Raw genomic sequence first — 27,290 nt, forward strand, 5'->3', positions numbered from 1 at the left:
CATTCATTTTAATACAGTTAACTGCCCACCAGAGTTATGGGCAGGGTTCTCCATCTACTGAGGTCCTCCTCAATCTTCTGGAGCAAAGGGAAATAATTGAGTTTATATAAGTTGTGTAAATCCTTGTCTACTTTTATCCCCAAATCTTGTGGCCATTGAACTGACTTCCCTGTTGGTATTGTCTATAATCCCCCTTTATCAAAGGCATAATTTCACTCTTATCCAGATTTATCTTATACCCAGAGATCTTCCCATAATCTTCCAGTGTGGTCCTCAGCTTGGTACCACCTGGGATCCATCAAATATACTAACACATCAATGGCAAATGGATTATTTTGTGCTCCCCATTTTGAGACCTTTTATGTCTGAATCCTGTCAAATGGCTTCTGCCAGTGGCTAAATAGCCAGTATGAATGACACTGGGGACAGTGGACAGCCCTGCCTACTGGACCTACTCAATGGAAGCACTGGAGATATTTGCTCGTAAGTAATAATTTTTAGCTTGGGGTTTATAATAGAGTGACTTAAACCAATTAATAAATGTTTGTCCCAATCCATATTTCTCCATTACCTTGAACAGAAAGTCCCACTCCAATCTATCGAAGCCTTTCTCCGCATCCAGAGCAATGGCCATGCCTGGGTCCACCTTTGACTGTGCCAGATGCACTATATTAAGCAATTTAGCTATATTGTCTGCTGATTGCCTCTTTCGTACAAATCCAGCTTGGCCTGGATTCGTTAATTTTGGCAAATATTCCACCAACCTAATGGCAAATTCTTTTGCTATGATTTTATAATCTGCATTCAATAATGAAATGGGTCTATAGGAGAAGGGCTTCAATGGGTCCCTATCACTGTGATGATTGCTGTTGTGAAAGAGGGTATGCGTCTCTGCCGCTTGATCCACCACCTTCATAAGTAGGGGCTTTAAGAGATCTTGGAACTCTTTATAAAATTCAATGGGGAAACCATCCTCCCCTGATGATTTTCCAGCCTGCAAAGAGCTCTGGTTTCTTTCAATCTCTTCTCTAGAGAAGGGGGGCACTCAGCCCCTCTCGAACCTCCTGGTCCAAATCTGGTAGTTGCAATGAAAGGAAGAAATTATCTATTTTAGTTTCCCCCCCCACCACCACCCCCCAACTCTGATTTATACAGGTCTTTATAGAACTTTCTAAATGTTTCATTTATTTCCTTTGGTTTATGTGAAATCTTGCTTTCTGTTTGGAGCACATTGATTGTTCTTGAGACCTCTTCCACGCTCACCTGCCAAGTCAAAACTTCATGGGCAAGATGTGTGTCTTAAGACAGTGTCCTACCAGGCTCTGTTCGAAGGGCCCGGTGGCATGCATGGCGGATGCCAGCGTGAGGTGACAAGCGGAGCTGGTGAGGCAGCTGATGGCGGAGAACACCCCTCAGGACCAGTGGTAGTTGCTGACCATTTTTCTCCTATCCCTCCATGCACAATCCACCTGAGAACTCATTGTCCTTGCGGCACATCCTATTTGGACATTTGATGGAAATCATGGCTGTATTTACATGGGACCTGAATGTTGGCTGTTTAATGGGACTTTAATGGAATTGATTCGGACACATGGAGTACTTTGCACACTGGTCCATTGAACTACAAACCAAAATGCACAAATTTGGAATATTTGTTACGAAATGCTCATCTGAATTCATCTGCTCCTGGTTTGGAAATTGTAACATCGACGCACGTGCAATGTGCTCTTAGTTTTTTTCAGATTTCAACTGAATTGGCAAAGTTGATGGATCTGAAAGCTCAGCTTGGAATAAATGATGGGAAACCACAGTTTGTCCTCAAAACACCCAAGGGAGCTAGAGACTACAATCCAAAGCAAATGGCTATCCGCGAGAAGGTGTTTAACACCATCATTAAATCATTCAAACGCCATGGAGCGGAGACTATTGACACGCCAGGGTTTGAGCTCAAGGAAACGTTGATGGGGAAATATGGTGAAGACTCAAAGCTTATCTATGATTTGAAGGACCAGGGTGGCGAGCTGTTGTCATTGCAATATGATTTCACTGTTCCTTTTGCCCGTTACTTAGCTATGAATAAAATTACTAATATCAAGAGGTATCAGATTGCAAAAGTATACCGAAGAGACAATCCAGCCATGACCAGAGGTCGCTACAGGGAATTCTATCAGTGTGATTTTGATGTTGCTGGCCAATATGATGCAATGATTCCTGATGCCGAATGCCTAAAAATAATCCATGAGATCTTGAGTGATCTGCAGTTGGGAGAGTTTCTAATTAAGGTTAATGACAGACGTGTCCTAGATGGAATGTTTGAAGTTTGTGGAGTTCCGGTCGATAAATTTCGGACTATATGTTCCTCTGTGGATTAAATGGACAAGATGGCATGAAAGGATGTGAAAAATGAGATGGTTGCAGAAAAGGGACTTGCTCCAGAGACTGCTGACAAGATTGGAGAATATGTCCAGCTCAATGGGAAATCTGAATTAATCGACAAACTGCTGCAGGATGATAAAACTGTGTCAGAATAAAGTGGCGTTTGAAGGTCTGAATGACATGAAGCAGCTTTTTGTCTATTTGAACATTTTTGGCGTTGAGGAAAAGATTATCTTTCACTTGAGTTTAGCTCGAGGTTTGGACTACTACACGGGTGTTATCTACGAGGCTGTACTAATACCAAAGCAGACGAATGAGTCGACACAACGGAATGAATCTTGTGAGTTGGTCAGTGTCGGCAGTGTCGCTGGTGGAGGGCAATACGATGGTCTCGTGAATGTTTGATCCCAAGGGTCAGAAAGTCCCGTGTGTGGGGTTTAGCATTGTAATCAAAAGGATTTTCTCTATCATGGAGCAAAATGTAGAGGCCTCCAATCAAAAAATCCGTACGACAGAGACTCAAGTTTTTGTTGCCAATGCACAGCAGCATCTTCCGGAAGAAAGGATGAAGTTGCTGTCAGAGCTTTGGGAGTCAAGAAGAATCCAAAGCTCCTGAACCAGCTTCAGTACAGTGAGGAAACTGGAATTCCCCTGGTGGCTATAACTGGAGAGCAAGAACTAACAGAAGGAGTTGTCAAACTTCGAGATGTTTCTACAAGAGAAGAGATTACTGTCAGGAGAGAAAATCTCATAGAAGAAATTGAGAAGCGAATATGCTCATTCTAATCTCGACCCAAAGATGCATGTCTGCTTTCCAGAGTGCAGCTCAGAACCACTTTTATTCATGGTCTCTTGTCAGTATAATGTGCTACTGAATAAATATTAATCTCTGGTTCCAACACGAAAAAAAAAGACTGTGTCTTACCATTGGAAATGTAATGGCCTGTTACCTTGGTGTATGTCTAAATTTAAATTTAAAAAAAAGCAGCTTCTATCCTCAAGGGCTCCCACCACCCAGACCCTGCCCTCTTCACTCTGCTACCAGTGGGGGAAAAGGTACAGGAGCCTGAAGACGAGCACTCGGCGGCACAAGGACAGCTTCTTCCCCTCCGCCATCAGATTCCTGAGTGAACCATGAACCACCGACACGGCCTCACCTTTTTCTTTTTCTTCCACTATTTCTATTTATTTTGTGAGCTGGTTTTTATCGACATGTTTGCACCGTGACGCTGCCGCAAAGCAACAAATCTCGTGACATGTCCATGACAATAAATTCTGAATCTGAACTTTTTAATGCTGTTGTTTGGTTGGGGTTGTTTAATAAGAGTGATTATTTCCACCACCCTCAAAGATGAGTCAGAAGCAGATGTATGGGTCCTTTCCCGGGAAGTTTCGGCAGGGATCCTTCTCACTCAGGCTGAGTCAGCACGGATCACCACAACCTGGATATGTGCCACTAATACTTCAGACATCGGCTTTACAGAATTGTCCAACATCGGAGCAGTAACCTACTGCAGGGAGCATTGTTCAGTCTGACTGTGTGGGAGAAATATTTGAAAATGCTCTAACTTTGTCCGCAAAAATGTACATTTTAACATGGTATGAAACCTTGATTAAGAACAAATCACCCCACACCTCTTTACAAGCATCTCAAATCACTCATGTGGCCACCAATTTCATCAGGATTAACAAATAACTTGGCGTCAATTTTTCCAGTCCACTGTTTAGTCAGATTTACTTTAAAGTTCAACTGGTGCATGCGTTAAGTACTGGAAATACACTTACGTTGAAAATTGTTATATTAATGTTAATGTCGATGCTCCACAAGACTTTTGTGATTGTGGATTCCTTCAAACAAGCACTGCCACTAGTAGACGCTTTATGTTTGGTATGACATCAGTAACCCTGGCAAATTTCCACAGAGGTGTGGTGGGAAGTGCACTGATCTGCGGCATCATGGTCTGGTGTGGGGACACCAATACCTCTGAGCGGAAAGCCCCGCAAAATGTAGAGGACACAGCCCTGGACATCACAGGCAAAACCCTCCCCTCCATCGAGAACATTGATGGGGAACGCTGCCATCGGAGAGCAGCAGCAATCATCAAGGATCCGCACCAACCAGCACACACATTGTTCTTACTGCTGCCGTCAGGGAAGACTCGCACCACCAGGTTCAGGAACAGTTGCAACCCCTCCACCATCAGACCCCTCAACAACAAACTCAATCAGGGACTCCTTTAAGGATTCTTACTTTTTAACTTTGATTTTTTTTCCTCTCTGTATTGCATAGTTTGTTTACAGTTCTTTATTTGTTTTCATGCGTACATTGTGTGCAGTTTTTTCACTACCAATTAGTGGCAATTCTGCCTCGCCCACAGGATAAAGAATCTCTGTGATGTCATGTATGTATTCTGACAATAAATCTGAAAATGCTGTCGGTTTAAAGATTATTCACTGACTCCCCTTAGGAGAGGGTATAGGCTTAAGGTCAGGAATTGAAAAAATTTAGGAGTTTGAGGATTATTTTTCCCCACTTAAAACCTGGAACTCACTGCCTGACAGGGGTTGAAAGGAGGTACTAGCATAACACAGAAGAAATATTTAGATGAGCACTTAAAAAAAGCCTTGGCATTGCAGGAAATGGGCCGAGTGTTGGGAAATTATTTGAGAATGCTGTAGGGCTAGCATGGACATGGTGGACAGCAAGGACTGCTTCCATGTTGTATGACACAGTGTCTTACATGTTGCGATTGCAGGAATATCGATGCCTCTGTTACTTTGTTCTGTTATTCGACAGAAGCCTTTATCAGACACTGACGAGGCCTCATCTGGAGCATGGGGTACAGTTTTGGGCTCTTTAAGAAAAGATGTGCATGTACTTCAGATATGGCAAAGAATAAATCAATGTATTGGATTGAAGGCAGGGATATCTCCCAAAACACCCTTGACCCAGAACAACAACATAACCATGACTCTGGACAATAAGATCCTGGACACCTGGTGCCAGAAGGGGGTCAGGTGATTTGAGGACTGTTACAAGTGAGGGCAGCTCATGTCATTCGAGCAATTAAAGAATATGATTCCTGGAATGAAAGGATTACCAAATGAGGAACTTTTGATGGCTCTTGGATATACTCCTTGGAGTTCAGAAGAATGAGGGGGAGTTCATGGAAGCATTTTGAATGTTGTCAAGCCTGAACAGATATGGCAAGGTTGTTTCTCATGGTAGGGGAGTCTTGGATGAGAGGACACAGGATTGAAGGGTGCTCATTTAAAACAGAGATGCAGAGGAATTTCTTTAGCCAGGGATTGGTGCAAATTTGGGGTCCGCATGTTAGAATAATTAAATTAAAATTATAAAACTTTTCTTTCTTTTTCCTGATCAGTGAAGTTTTCCCTGAAGGTATAATAATTTTATGTCTTTGAGGTCTCTGAGTGTCAATCTGAACTAATCAATTGTAATAGTTTTATAATGAAATATATATTTTAGTTTTGGGATTAGATTAGTTTTAGGGGGGGAGGGTGGGTCAATAGGGATTTTAGTTTTTTTTATTTGTGGTAGGTAGTTTAACAAAAACCACAAAGTGGATCACCTCACATTTGCCAACATTGTCGTCCATCTGCCAGACCCGTGCCCTCTCACTATATCTCTCTGCAGACTCTCCGTATTCTCTGCACAATTTGCTTTTCCATTCAGTTTAGTGTCATCACTGCTCTCTGTCCCCTCTTCCAGATCGTTTATGTAATATCCATTGTCCTTAAAATTTCTGTCCTCCTCTCGATCCTGAACTGAGAACTTTAGCCATGGAAGTAACTGATCATTATGATGAGAATATGATGTAGGATGTATGCTAATGTTCCTGTATCCTTTTTTTTTTGAAAGTAAAATAATGTTATATCATCAACCTTATTGAATGCATTGCAATATAATGCAAGTTTTGCAGAGAACAGCTCCACAATTTTGAACTGTCAGTAGAACGTGTTGGCATAAAACCCTCCTGTGAACAAAAGTACCAATTACTGAGCTTAGTTTAATTCAATTGCGGTCAGCATAAACATTAAAACAATGCCCAAAGTTGTCAGTTGAAGCAGTGGAAAATGTCCAGGACCTGCAGTTATTCAAATGAAGAATAAGCTAGTTTGATCATATAATATGGAAATCCAGGACATAATATTAATTATTCAGCCATTCATTAAAAGATAAACTCAGATAGCCTCTACTATCGAACAAAGGCACCATTCACTTCATCGTTCTGTCTGAGCCATTAATGACACAATAATCCTTTTATTCAGCAGAGATGAGAATAAGCTGAAAGCGGTAAATGCAGCAAGTTTAAGTGTACTGTGTAATACTTAAAGGGAAAGCAGGGTGAGACAAGCCATGTCATGGCCACTGTTGTTTGTTGTACTCCTGATGGAAATTAGAGGTATGGAGCTGAGACCAGAAGCAGGGAGTTAGTAAAAATACAATGCTGGAGAAACTCAGCTGGTCAGAATACTTTATATAGTGAAAATACCTAACCAACGTTAGATGCCTGAGCCCTTCATCAAGGTATTACAAAATGTAGGCAGATGCCCAAATTAAATGGTGGGGAGAGTGGCGGGGGGGAGCACAGTTCCACAGGCAGGAGGTAATAGGTGGATAAGAGAGGGAGGGCACACCAGCAAACAGGGGGAGGAGGGATGGCTCTGGGAATGGAGACGGAAGGGGTGGAGAGCTGGAGGAAAGAAGACAGAGGGAAGGGAAGGATGGAAGATCAGAAAGCAGAAACCAGAGAAGTCGATGTTAATGCTGTCTGGTTAGAAAGTGCCCAGATGGAAAATTAAGTGTTGCTTCTCCAATTTATGGGTGGTTTTGGTTGAACAGTGTACAAGTTCATGGATAGACAGGTCAGCATGGGAGTGCACAGAATTGATATGGTTGGCCACTGGGAGACCCCTGTCTCTGATGTGGACAGAGCAAAGTGCAGCAATGTCCCAGTCTGCCCGATGTGGAGAAAGTCGGAACAGGAGCACCGGGGACAGTAGATGACTCCCACGGGTGCACATGGGAAGCATTGTTTCAATTGTAAGGACTGTTTGGGGCCAGAATGGTGGTGAGGGAGGAGGTGTGGGCTCAAGGATGGCACCCTGCGGCTTCAGGGGAAAGTGCCAAGGTTACGAGTAATGGAAAGGAGAAGTGGATGAAGGAGTAACGGAAGAAGCGGTCCCTACAGGTGGAGAGGGGAAGGTGCGTCAGGTGGTGGGATCATGTTGTACGTGGCATAAATTGCGGAGGATAATGTGTTGGATGCAGAGGCTGGTTGGCTGGTGGTGAGGACAAAGGGAATCCTATGTTTGTTATGACTGGGGGCAGAAGGGGCCAGGGCAGATAAGCAGGGAATGGAGGTGCAGGTAAGGGCACAGTAGTGGGTTGCATTAAAATAAAAGATGAGTTGGCATACAAGAGAGAGCTGGAAAACTTCACCAAATGGTGCTCCAACAACAACCTCCCACTCAATGTCCCTAAAACCAAGGAGCTGATTGTTGACTTCAGGAAGGGAAAGCCTGATGTTTACGATCCAGTAATTATTAGGGGATCAGAGGTGGAGAGGGTGAGCAAATTTAAATTCTTGGGAGTCACTATTTCGGAGGATCTTTCCTGGAGCCTCTACTTCCTCAGGAGTTTGTGGAGGTGTAGTATGCAGACCAGCTGCATCTCGGTCTCGGTCTCGCATGGGGATACCAATACTACCCCCCCCCCCCCCCCCGAGCGTAAAGCTCTGGAAAAGATAGTGGACGCAGCCCAGGACACCACAAGCAAAACCCTTTCCACCATCCAGGACATCTATGGGGAACGCTGCCAATGACAGAGCAGCAGCAATCATCAATCCACACCACCCAGCACATGCTCTGTCTGTTCTCACTGTTACTACCAGGAAAGAGGTGTAGGTACCACAAGACTCGCACCACCAGGTTCAGGAAACAGCTGCTACCCCTCCACCAGACTCAAATCAGGGACTCATTCTTTTGTAATTTATTGTTATTTTGTTCTGTATTGCAGTCAGTTGTTTACATTTTATTATTATTTACATGTGAATATTGTGCTCTACCAGTAGGTGGTAAGTCTGCCTGGCCCACAGGTAAAAGGATCTCAGGGCAGTATGTGATGTCATGTATGTACGCTGACCACACAGCGGCTACAGCCTTGTGTCTTTAACTCAATTACTTCTCTTCCTGTTTCTACTTAGGTAACAGTGAAGTTTCTTTATTAAACTTTACAAGAGTTGTGCTTAACTTTCCAAAGTTGGATCATGGTCACTATCTGACTCCATCTCCAGTGTGAGAGTTCAGTGATAAAGAGATCTGGCACAGGGTTCCAAGGCCAAAGCCCAATCAAAGATTTAGAAGATGATTATAGCGAACTGGTGATAACATTGTTCTAACCATTAGGGTGTATTGCTGCCAGTAACCTCCGTTGTTTTATCTCACCGCTGCTGAGGGTAAAGTGGAAGGTAATTGTTCGTCTGTGGAGGATGAAACCTTACTGAAATATTTTAATTGTGCGACTGAAGAATAAGAAAGGTCATGGTCAATAGTTGTAACTATCCAAAGGCAACACATCTCCCATCAGCTTTTGACTTCTTCTTCCCCTTAATGCCACAAAGATGTGGAAGGCCCTATCTGAACCGTATCATTAAGGAAGTTGCATATTTTGGAATATTAGGCCCCTACTTCACAGGTTGGATTCTTTGACATGCTCACTGGCCTTCCTCTAGGCCACTAAATTCATAAAAGTCATAAATTATAAAATTACACTTATTAATTTAATTACGGCTTGAGGTTGCAGCGAATGAAAGAAAAGCCACATGAAATCTGTGAGTGAGCTGAACCAATCAACTGACTTTACTGGAATAGAGAATTCCAGCACAACCCTCATGATCCTTTGCGCCCCCCCCCCCCCCCCCCCAGGACCATTGGGACGTCAGCCCTACACGCTAATTAAAAGTACCTTAAAGGCAATTCTGGAACAGGAATGCAGAAGAGTTTCAAGCTTGTGAGGAAGGGGTGTTCACCCAGGAAAACCTGTATTAATTCACCCGTTGTTTGAGCTGAAACATTGTGCTTTGAGGAAGAATTTAATAAACCATAAAAGAGTTTAAAATGATGAGTACAAGGACTCACGGCATCATTATTCATTGGCAGGGTCCTGGTGGACTTGAAAATCACAAAGGTCACCCCACTATTCAAAAAAGGAGAGAGGTAGCAGAAAGAAAAATAATAGACTGGTTAGCCTCAATGGTTGGTGAAGATGTTGGAGTCAATTATCAAGGATGAGGTTAGGTATTTCTTGGAGGCACATGACAATAGGCTAAAGCCAGCATGGTTTCCTTAAGGGAAAATCTTGCTTGACAAACCTATTGGAATTCTTTGAAGAATTGGCAAGCAGGCCAGATAAAGGAGATGCAAAGGATGTAGTGTATTTGGATTTTCAGAAGACCTCTGACTGTCTTAACAAGAGCCCATGGTATAACAGGAAACATATAGCATGGGTAAGGCATTGGCTGACTGTAGAGTGGGAATACAGGGATCATATTCTGGTTTGCTGCCGGTTGCTAGTGGTGTTCCACAAGTGTCAGTGTTGGGCCACTTCTTTTTATGTTGTACAGGTACTCCCCGACTTGTGACTTGGGTCCATCCGCACATATAACCAAATTTTTATAAAAAAATGTAAAATTTATGTGGTTTTTGTTGCATCTAACAAATTATTACAGATACAGGGCACTCAAGAGCCAAACTGTGTATACTTACCTTGTTAGTGTCCCAGGATCCATCAGCTGGGCATGGCCATCTTGATTCCTGTGGGCATGCGCGACTCTTCCTGGTGGATTTGTGTATTGGAGTTTGGTTGGCACATGCGCAAGGGTTAAGTGCCCTGATTATATTGAATTTGCACCCTTAGCTCTCGCGCATGTGCCAATCAAACTCCAATATGTGAACCCACCAAAGACTTGTGCTTGTGCCAACTGAACGAAAGCTCGGGCATGCACACAGGTATCAAGATGGTCGCGCCCAGACCCGGGAACCCGGAACAAGGTAAGCATGGACCAGAACATGGAAAGAGTTGCAAATGATGATCAAAAAATTCAGGAAGTTTTAAGTTAGCATCATCAAATCTACAAAAAAAAATTGATTAAAAAGCTTACTTTAAGACTTTGGTACTCCACATGCGTGGGCAAAATTCTGACTTATGTCCATTCCAAGATACGACCGATTCTTCCTCTGTGGTCGTAAGTCGGGGACTACCTGTATATCAATGATATAGATTATGGAATGAATGACTTTGTGGATGAATTTACAGATAATACAAAGGTAGGTGGAGGGGCAGGTTGTGTTGAGGATACAGGGAGGCTGCAGAAGGACTTAGACAGATTAGGAGAATGGACAGAGGAGCAGCAAATGAATACAATGTCGAAGAGTATACGGTCATGCAATGGAAGAAGAAATAAATGTGCAGACTATTTTCTAAATGGGAAGAAAATAGAATATTCCCAGATGGGAAGTCCTCATGCAGGATGCCCTGAAGGTAAACTTGCACGATGAGTCAGTGGTGAAGAAGGCAAATGCAATGCTAACGTTCATTTCAAGTGGAATAGAAGAGCAGGGAGGAGATGTTGAGGTTTTATAAGGCACTGGTGAGACCTCACTTGGAGTGTATTAAGAGCAGTTTTAGGCTCCTCATTTAAGAAAGGCTATGTTGATCTTGGAGATGGTTCAGGGGAGGTTCACAATGATGTTTCCTGGAACTAAAGGGTTATTATATGAGGATTGCTTGACAGCTCTTGGTCTGTACTTGTTGCAATTTAGGAGAATGAGGCAGGATCTCGTTAAAACATTTTGAATGTTGAAAGGCATGGACAGAGTAAATGTAGAAAGGTTGTTTTTCATGGTAGGAGTCGAAGACAAGAGGGCACAACTTCGGGATTGAATGGCGTCTACTTAGAACAGAGATGTGTGGGAATTTCTTCAGCCAGTGGTTGCCACAGGTGGTTGTTGAGGCCAAGTCACTGGGTGTATTTATCACAGAAATTGATAGATTCTTGATTAGTCAGGGAATCAAAGGTTATGGGGAGAAGGTCAGGCAGGGGGCAAAGTGGGAACTTGCTCGTGATTAAATGACAGGGCAGTCTCGATGGGTTGAATAGGCTATTTCTATTCCCCTGTCTTATGCCCTGAGGCATAAAAATGTGATCCCCGTCCTTGTATCAATGAAAATGTCACACTCTATACTAAGTTTTTGGCCTTCAAGACTGATGATTTAGCAAATGTAGAGCTCCGCTCTACATTTAGGGGAATGTTATCAGCTGCTGTTCAGCTGAAGGACAGCATACAGAGGCATGATCTGACTGGCGTTGGACCAACAGTTCAATCTGGCCAACTGGAGATCTGCATATTGCACATTACTGTGGTTATTAAAGGTCATTAAAAAGTTCATGTTCAATCTATCTCTTTATGAAAGGCTGCACCTTTCCCACCATTGAAAGAGGCCAACATTAATTAGTGCACTGCACTTGAACAAGGCACTACTTTGATTCTTTGAAGAATCAAAGTTGGCCAGAGAGTTTTTCAAATGTACAGCACAAACACTGTCGTATCCTTCACGTTTCTAAGGTGTTCTCAACGCAAGGTTTACATTTTATTCAACTAGATAGTTAATTGAGGGCAAGCCATTCTTTTAATTCATTAATACTTGAGATTTTGGCAGAGGACCTTTATTGTTGTACACGCTTAATTTTCCCAAAATGTTTGGTGGGAATATTTGAAGCTTCAGGAAAAAAAAATAGTTTAAGAAGATTCATAAGATTGTACACAGTTGTTCCCCGCTGACAATGTACCGCAAAATTCAATGCCATTACCATCACCAAGTCTTCTATCAGCAACATCCTGGAGGGCACCATTGACCAGAACCTCAATTGGCTCAGCCAAGTGAACATCCTGGTTATAAGGGCAGTCCAAAAGCTGGGAATCCAGTGATCACTCACCTTCTGACATCTCAAGGCCTTTCCACAACCTACCAGCTGTAAGTCAGAAGCACAATGGACTACTCCAGGATGAGTGCAAATCCAGCAATTGTCAAGAAGCGGGACATTGTAAGGGCAAAGCAAGTCACTTAACTGGGCATCCAAAACTGCCCTGAACCTTCATTTCCTCTACCACAGGCACACAATGGCTAGAATGTGTGTGACAGTTTAATGCCTCTACCAGCAAAAAGGTCATGGCAGGATGCATGTGAAAACCTGCACACTTCCATCCACACTGCACACCGTTGTGATCTGGAAATAGAATCAGAATTTATCGTCACAAAATTTGTTTTTCAGCAGCGTCACGGTGAAAACATTGTTATAAAATTATATTAAAAAAATTAATTGAAAAATAAGAGAAAGTGAGATAGTGTCGGTGGCTCATTGTCCATTCAGAAGTCTAATGGCAGAGGGGAAGAAGCAGTCCTTGTGTCGCTGGGTGTTTGTCCTCAGTCTAACTCCCTATCGAAAGGCACTGTGGTAGCACTCTCACCGGAACAATAGCTTCAAAGATGTGGTCCATCACAATCTGCTCAAGGATAATTAGGGGTGGGCAATTAATGCTGACCTTAACAGCAATACACATGCCCTGAAAAGCAATTGTAACAAGTGGTTGAGGACAAATTTCTATCTCACTTGTTTCGAATTATTTGTTCAAAAGCAATAGCATTATCTTTTTCTTTGGCTTGGCTTCGCGGACGAAGATTTATGGAGGGGGTAAAAAAGTCCACGTCAGCTGCAGGCTCGTTTGTGGCTGACCAGTCCGATGCGGGACAGGCATTATCAGTGCCCAGAAAAAGCACAGGTTACAGCTCAGAATTTGATGGGCAAAACAAGAAAGTCTGCAGATGCTGGGGTTGAAGTCAATACACAAATTTGCTGGAGGAACTCAGCAGGTCCCACAGCATCCATAGGCAATAAAGGGTACATAACGGGCCTTGGCCCTTCGTCAGGTATAAGGAGCCTGAATAAAAAGCACAGAAAATCCTTGTCATAAATTCTCAAATCAATTACTGTTTAAATTTTTAAAATTCATCCTAGACATGACAGTGGAAATAGAATGCATGCATACCAAGCAAAGGAAGGAAAGATTAAGGGAGTCATCGAGGTGTTTTGGTTTTTACAGAGACCTGGAATGCTTGCCAGGAATGGTGGTGGAGGCTGAAGTATTTGGAGCATTTGAGAGACACTAACACAGGATGAATGAAATATAGAGGTACGAAAGATTTAGTAATTTTTTGTTGTTGCTAGGAATAAAAGGTCAGCATAACATGGAGGGCCGAAGGGCCTGTACTGTGTTGTAATGTTTTATGTCCAAATTGGATGACAGTCTTTCTGGAAAAAAAGTGCCAAATCTCAGCAAGGGTAACTATCGTATGCACTGTAAAGTTGGTTTACAAATGACTTTAGAGGACTCTGAACATTAAACCATGTTTCCCTTATTCAAAACAGAGCCAAAATATATTTTACTTTCTTTATAGCCAGCAATTCTGGAAATGCAGGTGCTGCTGGCAATGTAAGAAATACACAATCAGAGCAGAGACTCACAAGTGTTGATGCGACAATGGACAGATAGTATATTTTAGTGGTTAAACATTGGCCACAGGAAAATAAATAATGCATCTGGACTTTGAAATTGTACCATGGGTCCCCTTAAGTATACTCGTGGGCGGATGGAAGCACAGGTTTAACCTCGGGAAAAAAAAATCATAGGGTTCATAGAATGGTTACAGCTCAGAATTTGATGGGCAAATAGAGCGAAACAAAAACGTCTGCAGATGCTGGGGTTGAAGTCAATTCATAAATTTGCTGGAGTAACTCAGCAGGTCATGAAGCATCCATAGGAAATAAAGGGTAACTAACGGGCCTCGGTCCTTCTTCAGATACAAGGCGATTGAATAAAAAGAATGGGGGGGGGGGAGGGACAGAAGGAGAGCACAATCTCACAGGTAAGAGGTCATTGGTGAACACAGGTGGGACGGTAGAAGAGAAAAATGCTGAGAAGTGATAGGGAGAGAGGGCAGCTTTCTGATAGGAGAGGGTGGGGTGCAGCAGGAAAGGAGATAGAGGAATTGGGAAGGAGGGAGACTCAAGGGAGAGGATTCATGGAAATTAGAGTCAATGTTAATGCCACTGGGAGGACAAACCATTCAATTCCACACACCACATAACCTATTTTTGTGATTTCCTGTCATATTTCAAGTCTACTTTAAGCCATACAAAACATGCATTCGCACTCGACTTCTTCCATACTGATCTTAGTGATAAACGTGGTGAAAGGTTTCACCTGGACACTGTGACCATGAAAAAGTGTTATCAGGGCAACTAGAATCTATCAATGCTGGCCGACTATTGTTGGACACTGACATGAGAGGCATCAGATGCTGAGTACAAATGAAAATCAGCAGCAATGTTGTTTTGGACTAACGCGGTGTCAGCGAAATTATGCGATTAAACTTGCTAAATTCAAAAAAAGTTAAGTTACTGTTTCTCCAACTTCCTACGTGATGCAGCAAACTACTATTTTCAACTTGAAGTTGTCTATCATAATCTCCATATTTTTTCATGAAGCAAACCTTTTGAAAAATTTGTGGTCCAGTCTAATCAGCATTTCGAGGAGCACGCTAATGAAACATAACGGGACACTGAAGATTCTGATGTGCAAATGTGCCATCTAGTGACATGCTTGGAAGAGGACTTTCTTTTTTAGGGCAACGAGCACCAAATAAACTTTTTTTTTGATTGCTGTGTATGGTGGTAAATGAGGGAATCCTTGATAATCAAAGATTTTCTTTGGTTTTGGTACTGTAAAATTGCTACAGTATTCCTTACAGGAATAAAGGCCCAGACTCTAGAAATCACAGACAACTTCTCATACCTCAGGAAAGGCATACATCTATAATGAAATTCATCACTGGCATGCCAGTATAACCTTGGGTCAGAGAAATTTGAAGATCAAGATGACACGATCAACACAAAACTCATGGTTTACCAAGCACTAGTAATCTATGGCTTCCCAGATGCTTGAGAGCTGGATGACCTCAATGAAAAAGTAAGTTAGCACCAAACTGTCTCAACAAACTTCTTTAAATCTACTGGAAGAATAAGAGAACCAATGTTCATGCCCATCCTGGCCTAGTATCTCCATCATTGAGACCCTAATTGGTTGGTCAAAGTGAAACAAGAAAGATCCTCTGTTAGTTTTTTTAAAAAATTTTTTTATTTTTCACACCATAAACCACACTGACCAAGATACATACATTTTCCTTTTCAAATATATACAGTGTCATTTTCTCCCCCCCTCCCTCCTCCCATCCCACCCTCCCTACCTCCCCCCCCCATTCATTTAAAGTACAAAATCTAAAACACATTAAACCAGTCAAACAATGTTGTCATTCAATAAAAATAAACAAGAAACTCCACTGAGTCAATTCTTTTCATTTCCTTCTCCTTTCGTTAATTTAGGTGGTAGATGTCCCCGATAGGTTTTCTCTATTGTGTTTCATGTATGGCTCCCATATTTGTTCAAATATTTCAATATTATTTCTTAAATTATATGTTATTTTTTCTAATGGAATACATTTATTCATTTCTACATACCATTGTTGTATTCTCAAATTATCTTCCAATTTCCAGGTTGACATAATACATTTTTTTGCTACGGCTAGAGCTATCTTAACAAATCTTTTTTGTGCACCATCCAAATCAAGTCCAAATTCTTTATTTTTTATGTTACTTAGAAGGAAGATCTCTGGGTTTTTTGGGATATTGTTTTCTGTAATTTTATTTAATATCTGGTTTAGATCTTCCCAAAATTTTTCTACTTTCTCACATGTCCAGATTGCATGAATTGTTGTTCCCATTTCTTTTTTACAACGAAAACATCTGTCAGATACTGTTGGGTCCCATTTATTTAACTTTTGAGGTGTAATGTATAGCCTGTGTATCCAGTTATATTGTATCATACGTAACCTCGTATTTATTGTATTTCTCATCGTTCCAGAGCATAACTTCTCCCATGTTTCCTTCTTTATCTTTATATTTAAATCTTGTTCCCATTTTTGTTTAGTTTTACCATTTGTTTCCTCATTCTCCTTTTCTTGCAGTTTAATATACATATTTGTTATAAATCTTTTGATTGTCATTGTATCTGTAATCACATATTCAAAGTTACTTCCCTCTGGTAACTTCAGACTACTTCCTAATTTGTCCTTCAAGTAGGGTCTCAATTGGTAATATGCCAACACTGTATCTTGAATTATATTATATTTATCCTTCATTTGTTCAAAGGATATAATAATCTATTTCCTGAAAAACAATTTTCTATTCTTTTGATCCCTTTTTTCTCCCATTCTCTAAAGGAAAGGTTATCTATTGTAAAAGGGAGTAACTGATTTTGCGTCATTATTAGTTTTGGTAATTGGTAATTTGTTTTATTCCTTTCTAGATGAATCTTCTTCCAAATATTGAGCAGATGATGTAATACTGGAGAACTCCTATGTTGTACCAATTTTTCATCCCATTTATATAATATGTGTTCAGGTATCTTTCCCCCTATTTTATCTAGTTCTAATCTAGTCCAATCTGGCTTTTCCCTTGTTTGATAAAAATCTGATAGGTATCTTAATTGTGCGGCTCTATAATAATTTTTAAAGTTTGGCAATTGTAAGCCTCCTTGTTTATACCATTCTGTTAATTTATCTAGTGCTATCTTCGGTTTCCCCCCTTTCCATAAAAAATTTCCTTATCATTTTCTTTAACTCCTTGAAGAATTTCTCTGTCAAGTGTATTGGCAATGCCTGAAATAGGTATAGTATCCTTGGGAAAATGTTCATTTTAATACAGTTTATCCTTCCTATTAGTGTTAGTGGTAAATCTTTCCAATGCTCTAAATTGCCCTGTAATTTTTTCATTAGTGGATAATAATTGAGTTTATATAGATGGCCGAGATTTTTATTTATTTGTATACCTAGGTATCTTATTGCTTGCATTTGCCATCTGAATGGTGATTCCTTCTTAAATTTTGAGAAATCCGCATTATTCATTGGCATTGCTTCATTTTTATTTACGTTAATCTTGTAACCCGACACTTCTCCATATTCCTTCAATTTCTTATATAATTCTTTTATTGATAGTTCTGGTTCTGTTAAGTATACTATAACATCGTCCGCAAATAGACTGATTTTAAATTCCTTATCTTTTATTTTTATCCCTTTTATATTATTTTCTGTTCTTATCAATTCTGCTAGTGGTTCTATAGCTAACGTGAACAATAAGGGTGATAGTGGGCATCCCTGCCTTGTTGATCTGCTTAAATTAAATTGCTTTGATATATATCCATTTACTGTCACTTTCGCCAATGGCCCCTTATATAATGCTTTAATCCAATTAATATACTTCTCTGGTAAACTAAATTTTTGCAATACTTTGAATAAATAATTCCATTCTACTCTGTCAAAGGCCTTCTCTGCTTCTAAAGCAACTGCTACTGTTGGTGCTTTACTCCCTTCTACTGCATGAATTAAGTTAATAAATTTACAAATATTGTCTGTTGTCCGTCTTTTTTTAATAAATCCAGTTTGGTCTAGATTTACCATTTTAGGTACATAATCTGCTAATCTGTTTGCTAATAGTTTAGTTATTATCTTATAATCTGTGTTAAGTAATGATATTGGTCTATATGACGCTGGTGAGAGTGGATCTTTCCCTTGCTTTGGTATTACTGTAATTATTGCTGTCTTACATGAATCTGGTAAGCTTTGTGTTTTGTCAATCTGGTTGATTACTTCCAGGAGGGGAGGAATTAATAAATCTTTAAATGTTTTATAGAATTCTATTGGGAATCCATCCTCTCCTGGTGTTTTATTATTTGGTAGTTTTTTTATTATCTCTTGTATTTCTACAATTTCAAATGGTTCTGTTAATTTATTTTGTTCCTCTATTTGTAATTTTGGTAGTTCAATTTTAGTTAAAAATTCATCTATTTTGCCTTCTTTCCCTTCGTTTTCAGTTTGGTATAATTGTTCATAGAATTCTCTAAAGCACACATGTCAAATTTGGCCCGCGATATAATTATATTTGGCCTGCAAGATCATTTAAAAAATGTATTAGAGGTGGCCCGCTGGCCGCCGCGCCAGTATAGTGCATGCACAGCTAATACTATAAATCCCAGAATGCATTGGCGTCAGCTCGCTAATCGCCCCCACCTCCTCTGTTTACATTGCAGGGTCTCACCGTGGACTCTGGTTTTGGGGCCTGGCCGGTGTCAGGGGAAGCCAAGGCCGCTTCCCAGCGCTCGGAACTGGAGGCCTCGGGCCTGACCTCGCCAGGACCGTTGCCCACTCCCCCTCCCTGCCGCAGGCCAACCCGCGACTCACGGTGACGGGGCCGCTGATCCGCCGAGATGCCGCCCTGCAGCGAGAGCCGATGCCCCCGCACTGTCGTTGTCCAACCCGATTGCCCGCAAATCCCCGCCCTCCCGCACACAGGCCTGAGTAAGTATTATGAACTTTAATCTCAGGATAAAATGATCTTCCAATAGTTTCATGTCACAGTGATAAATATATTCCTGGTTAAAAATGGTCCTGCACCTGGATACATGCTCATTAGGCATAAAACTTGAAAAGTGTGTAAATCAAAGGATATCTGTACCAATGGAAAAAGGGCATGGCAAATAACCCTGCTAGAGTTCATGCCCACAATCAGTCACCCATTTGATTGTTTCAGGAATCATGTTATTCTCCCACATTCTCAATAGACCTCAGATTTTACTATTCGACAGCACACTAGCAACATTTGACAAATCCTCTATAGAGAAATATTATTTATTGAATATTTTATTTCTCATTTGTTAATGCTTCTAGAAAGAGTTTATCCAAAACTATTATTAAACATTTATTTTAATAAGAAAAAGTTTAACATTACATATGTTGAAAGAAGAGAAAACATGCAGATGTTGTTGAAAATTTTCAATAAATATTTAGTTCGGCCCTCGACTTAGTCCAAGTTTTTAATTTTGGCCCTCCGTGAATTTGAGTTTGACACCCCTGCTCTAAAGTTTTCATTAATCTCCGTTGGATTATATGTGCTTTGTTTGTCTTTTTTCCTTGATGCCAATACCATTTTCTTAGCTTAAGCTGCCATGCTAGAATTTTATGCGTTTTTTCCCCTAGTTCATAATATTTCTGTTTTGTCTTCATTATGTTCTTCTCCACCTTATATGTTTGTAGTGTTTCATATTTTTTTTTTATCTGCCAATTCTCTTCTTTTAGTTGTATCTTCTTTCATTGCTAATTCTTTTTCTATATTTACTATTTCCCTTTCCAACTGCTCTGTTTCCTGATTGTAGTTCTTCTTCATCTTGGTTACTATTATTTGGCCTCTAATGAATGCTTTCATTGGATCCCATAGTATAAACTTATCTTTCACTGATTCTGTATTTATTTCAAAGTACATTTTAATTTGTCTTTCAATGAATTCTCTAAAATCCTGCCTTTTAAGTAGCATGGAGTTTAATCTCCATCTATACATTTTTGGAGGGAAGTCCTCTAACTCTATTGTCAATATCAGGGGTGAGTGGTCCGATAATATTCTAGCTTTATATTCTGTTTTTCTAACTCTGTCTTGCATACGAGCTGATAACAGAAATAGGTCTATTCTTGAGTATGTTTTATGTCTACCCGAATAATATGAATATTCCTTTTCCTTTGGGTGTTGTTTCCTCCATATATCCAAAAGTTGCATTTCTTGCATCGATTTAATTATAAATTTGGTTACTTTGTCCTTTCTGTTAATTTTTTTCACAGTTTTGTCCATATTTAAATCCAAATTAAGGTTGAAATCCCCTCCTATTAATATGTTCCCTTGCATATCTGCTATCTTCAAAAAAATATCTTGCATAAACTTTTGATCTTCTTCGTTAGGTGAATATACATTGAGTAGATTCCAAAACTCCGAATATATCTTACATTTTATCATTACATATCTCCCTGCTGGATCTATTATTTCCTCTTCTATTTTAATTGGTATATTTTTACTGATTAACATAGCTACTCCTCTTGCTTTTGAATTATACGATGCTGCTGTTACATGTCCTACCCAATCTCTCTTTAATTTCTTGTGCTCCAATTCAGTTAAATGTGTTTCTTGCACAAATGCTATATCAATTTTTTCTTTTTTCAGTAAATTTAGCAGTTTCTTCCTTTTGATTTGGTTATGTATTCCGTTAATATTTAAAGTTATATAGTTCAACGTAGCCATTTCATACTTTGTTTATCTTCCCTTTCCGTTTCTCCATCATCACCTTTCCTTCTTATCCATTTCTGCTTTCTTGTTTTGAACACTTTATAAGACAACATTACTAAAACATCAAACATTTTCCTTATTTTCCTACTTAAAACTTTTTTAACCCCATTCTCCCCTCCCCCTCCTGAGTTGCCCTTTATCCCTTGCCGGGCAACCACATCTCCCCTCTCCATTTGGATTTGCGAATTCACTCGCAAGCGTCAACTGATTTTGCAGTGACCGTAACTCCTCCCCACCCAGCCCCCCTCGGAAAAGATTTCAATTTTCATATATAACAAAGGTCACTCTTTTAATTCCCTCGTTATTCCCTCTATTCCCTTTCATTCCCTTATTAATTCTTATCTATATTCTATATATTTTCCTCTAAATACGGATACACTCATGTATACACATATATACATACACACCTACACCTATCTATATATATATATATATATATATATATACCCATATACACACATACATAGAGTTCGTGGTCATTTTTACTCTCATTACATGTCTTCATCTCTCTGCTTGTTTTGTAGTTGTTCTGCAAATTTTCGTGCTTCCTCTGGATCCGAGAATAGTCTGTTTTGTTGCCCCGGAATAACTATTTTAAGTATCGCTGGGTAATTTAACATAAATTTATATCCTTTTTTCCCTAAGATCGTTTTTGCTGTATTGAACTCATTCCTCTTCTTCAGGAGTTCAAAACTTATGCCTGGATAGAAAAAAAATTTTTGACCTTTGTATTCCAGTGGCTTTTTGTCTTCTCTTATTTTCTTCATTGCTTTCTCCAATATATTTTCTCTTGTTGTATATCTTAAAAATTTTACTAAAATGGATCTTGGTTTTTGCTGCGGTTGTGGTTTCGGGGCTAATGTTCTATGTGCCCTCTCTATTTCCATTTCTTCCTGTAATTCTGGTCTTCCTAGGTCCCTGAGGATCCAATCTTTTATAAATTCTCTCATATTCTTGCCTTCTTCATCTTCCTTAAGGCCCACTATCCTTATATTATTTCTTCTATTATCGTTTTCCATTATATCTATCTTCTGAGCTAACAGCTCATGTGCCTCTTTAACTTTTTTATTAGATTCTTCTAATTTCTCTTTTAAGTCCTCTACTTCCATTTCTACGATTATTTCTCGTTCTTCCACATTTTCCACTCTTTTTCCTATCTCTGATATGACCATTTCTATTTTATTCATTTTTTCTTCTACATTCTTAATTCTTCTTTTTATCTCATTAAATTCTTGTAATTGCCATTTTTTCATTGATTCCATATATTCTTTAAAAAAAGATATATCCATTGCCTTTCTCTTCTTCTTCCATTTCTTTCTGTCTTCTTCTTCCTCTGGGTTGACCATCTGTTGTTTCCTTGTTTTCTTTTTACCCTCTTCTTTCTTGTTGTCGTTATTTTCCATGTTCTGCACCTGTTGCTGTGTTGCAGGTGTCTCTCTCAGCTGTGGAGATCGACTCCGCAGCTGTTCCCCCCCTCCTGTCAGTGTTTTTTTTCATGCACATCGCGCATGAGCAAGGAGTCGCGCATGCGCGGTTGCGCACTTTTACTCGGCTCTGCGAGCCATTTTTGTAGTCCCGAGCCTGGGACTTCCACTGACCTGAGGGAGCGGGCTTCTCTCTCCGTGGCGGGCCTCCTCGGACAGGTAAGGCCTTCACTTTCTTCTTCCGACGTTGTTTCATCTTCTCTTCTTCCCGTTGTTTTCGACTTTTCTCTCTTCGCTGCCATTTTCTTCTCACCTTTATTTTTATTTTGTTTTAATTTTTACTCTTGTACCTTTGTGTTTTATGCGTTTTTTTTTCAACTTTTCTGGAGAGGGCTGGAATTCCCTGACCGGCCACTACTCCATCATGTGACTCCCCTCAAAGATCCTCTGTTAGTTGACGTGAAACGCTAAATCTGCAGACTGTAGTAAAAACACAGAAATGCTAGAAGAACTTAGCAGGTCTCTCAGTGTCCATAGGATGTAAAGATATACAGTACAACTCCGATTAACCAAAATCCGATTCTCCAAAATCCTCATTTACCTGAAATTTTTTAAAAATTTTGGATAAATGAGGATATCCTAAACAAATCAGAAATCCTTATTTTTTCCCCCCAGAGCTGAACTGATCTCACAGGTTTAAAAAAAATTACCAAATATGAAATTAGAATGACAATTTTTCTCATTTCAGGTAACTCCCTCCCCTCTCTCTTTCCATTTCTTTATCTTCTCTCATTGACTTTTCTCTCCAACTCTCCCTCTCAAACTACAAGCTACTGTCTCTCAGCCGCAAGCAGTCGGAAGAATTCCTCGTCCCGGCCTCATCAAGGAGAGTGGCCTATGAGCAGGAGTGAGACCTTGGGCTCAGTGGCGCTCTCTCCCCTCCCCTTGGCACAATAGAGTTTCCTATGCCAACTCTGAACCCTCCACTCAGCCTACTATCGCACACCAGACTCGTGTGTGTGCGTGCGGTTGGCCTGGAGAGGATTTGGAGTCAGGACTCTGGCATCGGGAGCTCTGGAGACTGGGAGAACAGGAGTAGGTCACCATTGGGTATTCCGGGAAGCCTCCCCGGGGATCAGCGGCAGCAGTGGGTTTGTATGGGGGATCAGTTGTGGTTGGGAGGGCTTGGTGATCGGTAGTAGCCAGCATTTGTTTTGGTGAGAATTCAACATTATTTTAATGCTTAAAAAGCCTTCCCTTGTTGTTTGTTCTTTAAACATTGATACAAGTGATTTGCTGTTCCTACTGGGCAGCTTTTTAAAAAATGATCAGTTCTCCGAAAAAACCGTTTAACCAACATAGGCATTGTTCCAACCATTTCGAATAATTGGGTGTTGTACTGTATTGCCAACATTTCAGGCCTGAGCCCTGCGGGACCTGCTGAGTTCCTCCAGCATTTCTGTGTTTTTACATATGTCTGCCCAATGTCAGATTCCCAAACCAGATTTTGTACTCTGAAGTGTCACAGGAAAAGATTATCAGTGGACAAAATAAATAATCCAAGGATCTGGTCAATCCGTCCTTAGAAATAAATGCAACCTTTTCATCGAAAAGGAAGCACACAGAAGTCCAGTGTAAATGGTGGACGGAACACATTATCTCCCAAATTACCCATCTGCCCACTCAGTCACCTCTTGCCCTATCTGTGGAAGTGGGAGACTCAAATCATCAGTTATCTCAGATCTACAAACCAGGATTGCAAGCAGCACATTCCTGGTTCTAAGGGATTGCTAAAACAAAGAAGAGAATTATAGAGAAAAGTATCAATGGACAAGAAAGATTTTTCTTCCTGATTACTTTTGGGTGTATTTTATGGATTTTGAGTGGCTGACTACTAAAAATAGGTTTTTTTTTTAAGATTATAACCTATTTTTGTGATTTCCTGACAATTAAAAAATACATGCTTCAAGCATACAAAACTATGAATTTTCAATGACATGTTACACTTCATTTTCTGCATTCATAGTTCGACGTCTTCCCTGCTCATCTTGGTGGAGACAGTGATGAATATGGTGAAAGTTTCACCAGGACATTGCGATCATGGAAAAGTGGTATCAGGGAAAATGGAATACATCAATGCTGTCTGACTATTGTTGGACACTGAGATGAGAGGCATCAGATGCTGAGTACAAATGAAAAATCAGTGGCAAAACATTTTTAGGTCAGTTATAATAATACAATGTGTCAGCATCATTATTCGATTAAACATACTGAATTCAATAAAAGTTAATTTAATGTTTCTCCAACTTCCTATGTTATACAGCAAATCCAAAATCATCTTTGAGTTCAGCTTGAAGTTGTCTATCATAATCCTTTTTTTTTTCCCAGGTAGCAAACTGTTTGGGGAAAAAAAAAACCATTGTTCAGCAGTGTAATGTAGGTGAGGACCTATTGTCAGAATGCATACAGAATTTTCGTTTCATGGTTTCTTTTCCACCATTTTTATTTCTCTTTGTGTATTAAGACCATAAGAGCAGAAATAGGCTATTCAGTTCATTAAGTCTGCCCCACCATTTCCTCATGAGCTGATCAATTTTTCCACTCCGTCCCACTGCCCAGCCTTCTCCCCATAACTTTTGATGCCCTGGCTAATCAAGAACATATCAATCTCTGTCTTAAAAACACACTCAATGACCTGACCTCCACAATCGCCTGTGGCAACAAATTCCACAGATTTGCCACCCTCTGGCTGAAGTAATTCCTATGCATTTCAGTTCTGAGCAGACACCCTTCAATCCTGAGGTTGTGCCCGCTTGTCCTAGACTCTCCGACCATGGGAAGTAACCTTTCTAACCTTCTTACTCTCATTTGATCGCTTCTGCGCTCCTGCTTTGAGGTTTCAAATCTATCCCCAATGTTCCTGATAAAATTACTCCTTTTATATGCAAAGACCAGAGGTTGCCAGGAGTCAATGGAGAGGGTGTTGCATATTTTCATGAAAGTTTTGATTACATCCTGCTGATCAGTAGACAATGTGTTTTTGTGCCTTGGCGAAAATGCCGATTTTAAAATACCCTTTCCGTAAATGGATAAAGGTTGTACTGGGACATTGGTGAATTTTATCACCGCAAATTGAGCTGCCCATAGAATTTTGCCCACGTCTTGTGACAATATTCAAGCCATAATATTAACCAATGATTCGAAAACAGAATCATTCTCACTGGAGACTGGCATCAACTTGTTTCAATCTCTTTTTGAATTTCACCTTCAACAAAGATCCAATGGGCATGGAGGTAATCTTCAGAAATAATGGACAGCTATTCAACTTACAGTAACTACATTCCAGAACCAAGGTTACATAAACATCAATCATTAACTGGCAGTATGTCATTAAGGCTCATGCTGACAAATGCTCAAAAGTCATGTTCAAAGGTATCACTGAAATCTTTACTTTGGAAAGTTCTCTTCTGCCAGCACAGGAACCAAGAATAACAGAATTGAATATCTTAAGCATGGCTCCAAGAATAAAGAGAATTGGTTCAATCCTTACCCTAGAGCTTTGAGATGATAATATTGATTGATCACGCAAAACTGAGAGTGGTCATCGTTGGATGTGCTATTTTTTAAATTAATTAAACCTTGATGGATATGAAAGATCCACTCTTTTAATGAAGAACAAGGGAGAAACCAGGCCAAGGTTTATTCATCAATCCACATCAATTAATAAAATCCTGATTCAGTCATTATCCCAATGTTAGCTGTTGGGGCATTGCTGCCAAATGTCCACACTACAGCAGTGCCCATGGCTTAAAAATTGCTACACAGGCTGCAGAGCCTTTTGAACGCTCTGAGATCCTGGAAGACTTGTTTTTTTCCTTCCACCTCCATACTACTGTTCATTTAGGCAGGATTTGCCACATTAATCAGGGTATGATCAGATTACCTGGAGATACAGTACTAAATAAGTACATTTATAAGCATTTGCTTTTGCCATAGATTTGTTGTAAATGTATTTCTTAGTATAAAATGATAATGAACATGAAGATGACTTTGCAGTACTCTACCTGCAAAGATCAATTAGACTGATATCGCTGGTTCAGTGCTCATCCAACAGACTTCATTCATAAGGAAACCAGTCTGTGCACATTGACTCCATTATACTGCTACAGAATTGTACTGACTAATTAATAAAGTTCATACAATACAATGCAGAATCTGTGTGGGGTTGAGGGCTGGAGGAGACAGTGGATATTTTCTATTTGTCTTTTGGAATCAGAGAGAAGAACAATCTAAACGTTAACGCAAGTTAATGCATGAACCTAAACCTTTAATCACTGTGGGAAAGATGGAAGGGCGGAACTGTAATAGCTTATTTGGAAGACTAGCCAATGTAATCATCATGAAGGAATTTCCTGTTGATTCATTGCAGTAGAAGCTTTCTGCTATAATGATTTCCTTCACAATCGAGTTATGATCACATGGAGTAAAGGAAATATTTTATCCAGAAATTTTTTCTCATAACTCCACCCAAAAAGGAAACAGCCGATAAGTATGAATGATCGTTTTCAACTTTTGCCATCTTGAACATCTTCATTACAATTAACACTTGTTTGCTGGATGCAAATGAGTATTATGATGTGGATAGAATTTTTGAAATTTTCCCAGAGTCCTGTGGAAGTGCAGTGAGTCAGACAACTAAACAATAATGTAGACATCCTATCACACAAGTGAGGGGAACATATTAATCGTTCATGCTTACATGAGTCAAATTCCTTTTACAGTTCTTGATTATTTTAATATATTTGTAAAGAGTGATGCAGAATGGTTGGTTGCAGTTGCAACAAATCGTGGTACTAATTGTGTAATAGTGGAAAGTACATCAAACCATACAATTATTCCAATAGTTGGACTATTATTTCTCTCTGGCCAAAATTCATGCTTTATTTATTTTTCAGTTTAGACCAAGAAGAGCTGTATTCCTACCCCCTTCCCTGATTTGAACTAAAATTACACAGGGATACATAGGTAAAGTGTTATTGGACAAGTAATGGAGAATCCATGGGCTTGTGAGCAGAGTTCAAATTGTAACATGGTAGTTGGGGAATTTAAGCTTAGTTAAATAAAT

The 27,290-nt window shown here is 40.0% G+C and overlaps 1 protein-coding gene and 1 pseudogene across 3 annotated transcripts in view; one reads left to right on the forward strand and one right to left on the reverse strand.

Moving 5' to 3' along the window:
- The window catches only part of leo1 (LEO1 homolog, Paf1/RNA polymerase II complex component), a 61,051-nt gene that overhangs the window by 4,816 nt on the left and 28,945 nt on the right, over positions 1-27,290 (reverse strand). The window contains exon 13 of one of the 3 annotated variants that reach the window (XR_011348760.1): positions 10,563-10,662. The exons of 1 other annotated variant lie outside the window; for it this stretch is intronic. The gene's annotated coding sequence lies outside the window, so the exon portion shown is untranslated. Of the gene's footprint in view, positions 1-10,562; positions 10,663-24,449; positions 24,562-27,290 lie in introns of those variants that run through there. One more of the 3 variants, XM_069911157.1, reaches the window with a different exon arrangement.
- Positions 1,634-3,306, forward strand: LOC138749584 (histidine--tRNA ligase, cytoplasmic pseudogene; annotated as a pseudogene).

This window comes from Narcine bancroftii, chromosome 14, assembly GCF_036971445.1.
Source record: "Narcine bancroftii isolate sNarBan1 chromosome 14, sNarBan1.hap1, whole genome shotgun sequence".
Lineage (NCBI taxonomy): Eukaryota > Metazoa > Chordata > Chondrichthyes > Torpediniformes > Narcinidae > Narcine > Narcine bancroftii.